General features: G+C 34.3%; 1 pseudogene; it reads right to left on the reverse strand.

Moving 5' to 3' along the window:
- Nucleotides 1-7,111: 7,111 nt before the first annotated feature.
- Nucleotides 7,112-7,230, reverse strand: LOC118614118 (annotated as a pseudogene).
- Nucleotides 7,231-8,814: the final 1,584 nt, after the last annotated feature.

Below are 8,814 nucleotides of genomic sequence, written 5' to 3' on the forward strand. Positions count from 1 at the left end.
TGAAAAACAGAAAATACAAAACAAAGATTTAATGTATTAATAACTGATCTTGAATGTCCTAAACAAGAGAAAAAAAACAAATGGAAAAGAAATGTCCTTAAAAATATAATTTAACAGAACTACGTTAAGAAAATCTTGAGTCTAAAGTCTGAAAGAAAATAATTTTTCTCAGAAGAGAACAAAACTAATATTGACCCATTGATTCTGATGATAGCTGAGCAAAGATATTTCAAAGGTCAATAATTATACAGGTTTATAGACCCTCTATCCCTCTCTCCTCAAAAAATCATCTGTAAAGAGTACAGTTATGGAATTATTTTAAAAACTTCTATAAAGCAACATTTGACATAGGGACATTTTGGAGTCTACAAATCTGGAGAAAAATGGGATCTAAATGTTGTCCAAAGCATTTAAATCATCATCATGTATAAAATGAAAGAGAAATATATTTTCAAACATGCAGAAACTCACAGAGATCATATTGCTAAGAATCCTGTCAATAAAGAAAATAATAATAAGATCAGTTTCAAAAAACCAAGAAGTGAAGGAGAAAATGATTGCAAGCCTCATTTTAGAAATTCATTTTTAAATGAATTAGAACTAATGTTCTATCACATAATAATAATATTCTAAACTATTATAAGAAATAATAATATAATGACCAAGAAAAGAGAGGAAGAGACAGTAGAATGAATGAGAAGAAAGCATATAGATTACCACATCTATCATAGATGAAATAAATTGACACTATATAAGGGTAATACAAAGAAATTATTAGATTAATAAGAGTAAGATAAGCATTAGATACAGAAATAATAATATGAAAACAAAAATTCAAATTGGCTTACTGTGGAAAAAGACAAATAAAATGAAATCAAACAAAAATGATCAAAAAGATTTTGGAGCTGAGACTCAATAGAATAGCCATATAAATATGTGTGGCTGTATCATGAAGATGTGAAGAAGTCTGGCATAGAGTGAAAGCCAACTGAGTCTTTAGAAGTGGCTGCACTTTTTGAGTACACTACCAAACCCACACTTTCGTTCTTCAAATGACACCATTAAGAAAATGAAAAGTCAAATCATAGACTAAAAGAGCATGTTTGTAAATCATATAGCTGATAAAGTCAGTATATCCATAACATAAAAAAACCTTGTATAACTCAACTGTGAGAAGAACACACAACATAAATAAGAAATGGGCAAACATTTGAATTGACATTTCCCCAATGAAGATATAGAAATATCTATTAAGTACACACAAAAAAAGTTCTACATCTTTAATTATCAGAGAAATGTAAATTGAACCACCACAAAATTCCACTAATACCCCACTAGAATAGTGATAATCCAAAAGACTGAAAATACCAAGTGTTGAGAATAATTTGGAGAATCGTCTTTCATGCATTATTGGTATAGATATAAAAATGGTAAAACCAATTTGAAAAATTATTTCTTAAAAAGTTTAACACATACTTACCAGTAATTCTTGCTTAGCCTTAGTTATCTACTAGAGAAGTGAAAACCTATGTCCACACAAAGACTTGTATATATAAGATCATATCAGCATTATTCATAATATCCAAAACATGAAAACAATCTAATCTCCCTCTAAGTAATGGATTAACACAAAGTGCTATATCTTTAATGATGACATACTACTCACAATAAAAAGAAATAAACCTAACTCAGTCTGCAAAATAAATAAATCTCAAAATCTCAACCCTACATGAAAGAAGCCATATCCAAAAGACTACATGCCTTATGATTCCATTTTTAGAAATTTCTAGAAAAAGTATATCTATAGATTGGTGGTTGATTATGTCAAGTGATGCAAATGAGATTGTTTGCAAATAAGAACAAGAAAGATTTTGATGGGTAACTTGAAAATTCTAAAGAATGTATTTATGGTTGCAAAATCATAGGTTTATTAAAAATTATTCAACTGTACAATTTAATGAGTAATTTTTGTATGTAAGTTAATTATACTTCAATAAAGTTATTACAAATATAATTAGGGGTAGATAAAATTGTAGTTTAACTATCTGTACCTTAATAACAGTCTAAAATGTAAACACTTTTACTATAAAATCACAATCTTCTGAAATATAGGTATTTTTGAAATCCTGGGGCTAAGTTCCATACCTGGTACACTGTAGACTATAATAAAAATGTATTAAATTAGATAAAGGGAAATTATCTCAGGTGTGACCAGATTTTTAGCTGTTGCTGCTTCTTTCTGTGTTCAGAAAAAAATTATATAGGCAGGAGCAATAACTTGAAATATCAGGTAGTGCAGTATCCAGAGAATGGAATAATAATATGTAAATTTGCTAATTAAAGACATGTATATTGAAGAGGTAGTAGAAGTTAGATGTTGTGCTTGCCTCCTCTCACAACCACACCAAAGTTACAACGAAACTATAGAAAAACCATCAATGGCAGTAGCCTGAGACCTGGCTGAACAGAAGTCCAATAACTGTAGACATATACAAGAGGTCACTTCGAGACTGGTAGGAGGAATGGAGATTCAAAATGGGCTGATCCCAGGACTGTGTGTGACAGTTGAGAATCAGGATTATCTTGACTGCAGCAATCACACCCCCAACCCCACCCTAAGGAGTAAGGGTCCTGGCACCACACTAGGCTTCTTAGCCCAGGGTTCCAGTGCCAGGAAGATAAGTCCCTATAACCTCTGGCTGTAAAAAACAGTGGAGACTGTGGTTGAGTGAGATAGAAGGCAATGAGAGTCACAGACCTTCTTCTTAAAAGGCCCGCACGCAAACTTACTGATGGACTCACTTGCTCTGAGCTCCAGCACTGGGGCAGCTGCTAGAAGAGTGTCAGAGACATACGGGAGGAGCTAAGTAATCTGGCTTCAGGGCAAGGGCTGGAGGGACGGCTTTCTCCTAGATAGAAGTGTTCGCAGTATCCATTGTTCCTTTGTTGAGCCCTCACCCCTCCCAGTGTACACAGGCAGACGGCCGCCATATCTGAGTTACCATCAAACTGATTAACACAGGTTGCTCCACTCAGTTGATTCCCTGAGACCCCACCTCTCACAACATGTGGGCCCACCCAAGCTGCCTCCAGTGGTTTATTCCATACAAATTGCCTGTCATGTCTCATGCTGTGGACTTTCCTGAAATCTCCCAAAGGCTCACAAAACCCAAAGAAGCAGCATTTGGCCTTGGCATGCCCTATACCTCTTGCTAAGTAGCCCCAAGCCCGGCACAAGCAGCGGCCGGCCTTGGTTCCCTGCTTGGCCTCTCTAGGTACCTCTGAGCCCAGCATGGTAGCTGCCATCTGTGGATTGTTCGCCATTTAGCCCTGAAAGTGCACAGGCTGCTGCTGAACTTGGCATGCAGCTGGGCTCCTCCTAGTAGTCCCTTGGGCTGGCATGTCACATGACATGCTTTAACTGGAGCCAGAGCACCACCCAGGCCTACATCTGAGAAGAAAACACACGAAGGACAGACTGAGCATGAAGCAGAGCTCTGCTAAAGTGAATTGTGCTCCGATCCCTCATTGACCAATCCTCACAGCCATTAAAGTGCCTCCCATTAAAGTAGAAACAGCGATCAAGGCTCAACGACAATAGGAGGGAGCACACAATCCACAAAAGGGACAAAACTTGAGCACCTGGCTCAGGTGACCAGGAAAAACTGTGCCAGTGGACCCCACAGGATACCTACTACATAAAGCCACTCTACTGACCAGGAGACTTAGGAGCCTTACTTAACAGAAACAATCTCATAGATACAGAGAACATTTTGAGGATTACCAGGTGGGAGGAGAATTGGGGAGGGTGAAAAAGGGGAAAGGGATCAAGAAGTAGAAATTGGTAGTTATAAACAGTCATGGAGATGTAATGTATATCATAAAGAATCTAGTCAATAATAGTGTAATAACCATGTACAGCGTCAGATGGGTACTGGATTTATTGGGGTGATCCCTTCACAAGTTTTAAAATGTCTAATCACTATATTGTACACCTAAAACTAGTATAATATTATATGCCAACTATAATTGAAAAATTTAAAAAATTATTAAAAAAGTGAAGTTCAGTACCATAATAAATTTACAACAATGAAAAAAGACTTCTGTTTTGATTAGCATATGCTCTGAAGGTTATCAATTAATTTTCTTCAAGAAAATTACTTTAATAAAAATATTTTTTTTAATTATTGTAATTTTTCTGTGAAATATAGTATATCATATTTTAATGAAGTTAGATAAATGATTCTAAGTAGTCAACAAGACATTGGTATGAATAAGATAAAATATGAATAATTGATAAAAATAATGTAAACATGTTCTTCATTCATTAAAATGTTATCTTGTTCCAGACCCTGTTCCAGCCTTTACATTGGCCATAGACACATAAACTAAATACAGAAACACATATTGGTGGAACAGTAATATCCATATTGTGTTTGCTTGTGAAATTTATTAAAATATACTAACCATTTATAATAAAAATATACATTTTATGTATTACTTTATATCACATGTTGTTATGTAAGTTATATATTAGATTTCATTATACACTTATTATACACATGTGTCATATATTATTCATAAGATAAAACTATTTTAAACCATAATTTTAAAGCCAAAAATGTCTGAAAATGTAAAATAGATTGTAATTAATTTTAGCATAAAATGCAAAAATTTACTTTAAATTTTAAATGTGTTATTCAAGATGCTATTTACCAATTTCCATTAAATGCCAATGCACTTAATAGACCTGAATGATGTATTAATGAGATCAGGGATTATGCCTGTTTATATTACTACTTAATTTATTTTTTATTTTTATTTTTTAATTAAATTTATTGGGGTAAATTGGTTAATACAATTATATAATTTTCAGGTATACATTATAATTTGACATCTGTATATTCTATTGTGTGTATACCACCCAAAGTTCAGTTTCCTTCAGCTACCATATATTTGGTCCCCTTTACCCACTTCACCCTTCCCCAAAACCCCTATATTTGACCCCCTTTAACCATCTACCCCCTCCTACTTGACCTCCTACCCTCTAGTAAACCACTAGACTATTCTCCATGTCCATGAGTCTCTGTTTGTCCTACTCATTTGTTGCTTTTAGGTTTATATCCCACATATAAGTGATTTCATGTGGTATTCAACTTTTTCTGTCTGGCTTATTTTGCTTAGCATGATTATCTCAAGGTCCATCCATGTTGTCGCAACTGGCAGTATTTCATCTCTTCTTATGGCTGAGTAATAATATTCCATTGTACGTATGTACCGCAGCTTCTTTAGCCAATCATCTATCGTAGGACACTTCAGTTGCTTCCATGTCCTGGACACTGTGAATAATGCTGCTATGAACATCAGTGTGAAAATCTCTTTTCAGATATGGGTTTTCAAGTCTTTGGGGTAAATACCCAGTAGAGGGATTGCTGGATTATATGGTAGATCAATTTCTAATTTTTTGAGAAAAATCCATACTGTTTTCCATAGTGGCTGTACCAAATTTCAGTCCCACCAGCAGTGTATGAAGGTTCCTTTTTCTCCACATCCTCTCCAACATCTGTTACTACTTGTCCTATTGATTATAACTAATCTAACAGGTGTGAGATGATATCTCATTGTAATTTTTGATTTACATTTCCCCAATAGTTAGCAATGTTGAATATCTTTTCAAATATTTGTGGGCCATTTGTATGTCCCCTAGGGAGAAGTGTCTATTCAGGTCCTCTGCCCATTTTTTGATTGGATCATTTGTTTTTTTGTTGTTATTGAGTTGTATGAGTTCTTTTTATATTTTGGATATTAGGCCCTTGTTGGAAGTGTTGCTTGCAGATATATTTTCCCATTCTGATGGTTGTCTTTTTACCTTGTTGATTATTTCTTTTGCTGAGCAGAAGCTTTTTAGTTTGATGCAGTCTCAGTCATTTATTTTAGCTTTCATTTCCCTTGCTTTTGAGGTCAAATTCACAAAATCCTTTTTAAGCCCAAGGTCTTTGAGTTCCATTCCTATGTTTTGTTCTATGCATTTTATTGTTTCAGGTTGTATATTTAGGTCCTTAATCCATTTTGAGTTAATTTTGGTGTGTGGTAATAGACAACAGCCTACTTTCATTCTTTTGCAGGTGGCTTTCCAGTTTTCACAGTACCATTTATTGAAGAAACTTTCCTTTCTCCACTGTATGTTTTTGGCTTTTTTGTCAAAAATTATTTGCCCATATAAATATAGATTTATTTCTGGACTTTTGATGCTGTTTCCACTGGTCCATGTGTGTTTATTTGTGGCAATACCATGCAGTTTTGATTACTGTTGCTTTGTAGTATAATTTCAAGTCAGGCAGAGTGATGCCGTCAGCCTCATTCTTTTTTCTCAGGATGACTTTGGCAATTCAATCTTTTGTGCTTCCATACAAATCTGATGACTTTTTGTTCTATTTCTTAAAAAAATGGCAATGGGATTTTGATGGGGATTGCATTAAATCTGTATGATGCTTTAGGTAATATGGTCATTTTAACCGTGTTGATTCTTCCAATCCAAGAACATGGAATATCTTTCCATTTTTTGTATCTTCTTCAATTTCTTTTAATAGGATCTTGTAGTTTCCATTAAATAGGTCCTTCACATTTCATTAAATTTATTTCTAGGTATTTTATACTGTTTGTTGCAATTGCAAAAGGAATTATTTTTTCAGCTTCTTTTTCTGGTTATTAGAGTATAGGAACACTGGATTTTTGAACATTGATTTTGCATCCAGAGACTACTGTATTTGCTTATTGTTTCTGGTAGTATTCTTGTGGAGTCTTTAGGGTTTTCTATATAGAGAATCATGTCACCCACAGATGGTAACAGCTTGACTTCTTTGTTTCCTAGTTGGATGCCTTTCATAACATTGTCTTGTATAACTACATTCGCTAGGACCTCCAATGTTATATTGAATAACAGTGGTGATAGTGGACAGCCTTGCCTTGTACTTGATCTTAGAGGGAAAGATTTAGTTTTTCTCTCTTTTCCTTCTTTCCTTCCTTCCTTCCTCCCTTCCTTCCTTCCTTCCTTCCTTCCTTCCTTCCTTCCTTCCTTCCTTCCTTTTTTTTTCTTTCTCTTTATTTTAAATGCCTATAGCACCTGGTATTCCTAGATAGTCTCTCATCCAAGTACTAACCAGGCCTGACCCTGCTTAGCTTCTGAGATCAGACGAGGTTGGGCATGATCAGGGTGGCATGGCCATAGACTTAGTTTTTCACTATAACTGTTGGCTGAGGACTTGTCATAGATGGCCTTTATTATGTTAAAGTACTTTCCTTCTATTCTGATTGTGTTAAGTATTTTGATCATATATGGATGCTGTATCTTGTCAAAAGCTTTTTCTGCATCTGTTGATATAATCACATGATTATTTTTTAAATTTCTTTATGTAGTGTATCACATTAATTGATTTGCATAATTTGAACCATCCCTGTGATTCTGAGATGAAGCCTACTTGATCATGGTGTACAATCTTTTTAATATGTTGCTGTATTCAGTTTGCTAGTATCTTATTTAGAATTTTTGCATCTGTGTTCATAAGAGATATTGGTCTGTAGGTTTCTTTTTGTGTTATCTTTACCAGGTTTTGGTATCAGGGTAATACTGGCCTCTAAAATGAGTTGGAAAGTATTGCCTCCTCTTTGATTTTTTGGAAGAGTTTGAGGAGAATAGGTATTAAATCTTTGAATGTTTGATAGAATTCACTGGTGAAGCCATTTGGTCCTGGACTTTTGCTTTTTGGTAGGTTTTTGATAATTGTTTCAATTTCCATACTGCTGACAGTCTATTTAGATTTTCCAGTTCTTGGTTCAGTCTAAGAATGTTGTATTTTTCTAAGTACTGATCCATTTCTTCCTGGTTATTAAATTTGTTGTTATATACTTTTTCATAGTATTCTTGTATGATCATTTGTGTTTCTGCAATATCAGTTGTAATTTCTCCTCTTTCATCCCTGATTTTATTTATTTGTGTCCTTTTTCTTTTTGCTTTGTCTAGCCAGGGCTTTTTTAACTTTATTAATCTTCTCAAAGAACCAGCTCTTTCTTGTATTTGTTTTTTCTATTGTTTTTTGTTTGTTTTCAATTTCATTTATTTGTGCTCTAATTTTGATTAATTCTTTCCTTCTGTTGACTTTAGGCTTCCTTTGTTCTTCCTTTTCTAGTTTTTTAAGATGAAGTGTTAGGTTGTTTATCTGGGCTCATTCTTGTTTTTGAAGGTAGGCCTGTAATGATATAAACTTTCTTATGACCGCTTTTGCTGTCTCAAAAGTTCTGATATGTTGTACTATTATTATCATTCATTTCTATATATCTCTTAATCTCTCTTTTTATTTCTTCTCTGTTCCAGTTATTCTTCAGGAGCATGTTGTTTAATCTCTATGTATTTGTGATTCTTCCTGATTTCTTTTTGAAGTTGATCTCTAGTTTCAAAGCACTATAATCAGAGAATATGGTCGGTATGATTTCAACCCTCTTATATTTGTTGAGGCTATCTCTGTGTCCCAGTATGTGGTCTATTCTTGAGACTGTTCCATGTTCACTAGAGAAGAATGTATAAGCAGTGTTTTGGTCTGTTTCTCCCTTTAGTTCTCTTAGTATTTGCTTTATAAATTTCGGGGCTCCCTGATTGGGAGCATAAATATTAATAAGTGTTATGTCTTCTTGGCGTACGACTCCCTTTATCATTATGAAGTGTTCCTCCATATCTTTCTTTACCTTTTTTATTTTGAAGTCTATTTCGTCTGATTTTAGTACCACTACTCCCACTTTTCTCTGAATGCCATCTGCTTG

Source organism: Rousettus aegyptiacus, unplaced genomic scaffold, assembly GCF_014176215.1.
Source record: "Rousettus aegyptiacus isolate mRouAeg1 unplaced genomic scaffold, mRouAeg1.p scaffold_m13_p_2, whole genome shotgun sequence".
Classification (NCBI taxonomy): Eukaryota; Metazoa; Chordata; class Mammalia; order Chiroptera; family Pteropodidae; genus Rousettus; species Rousettus aegyptiacus.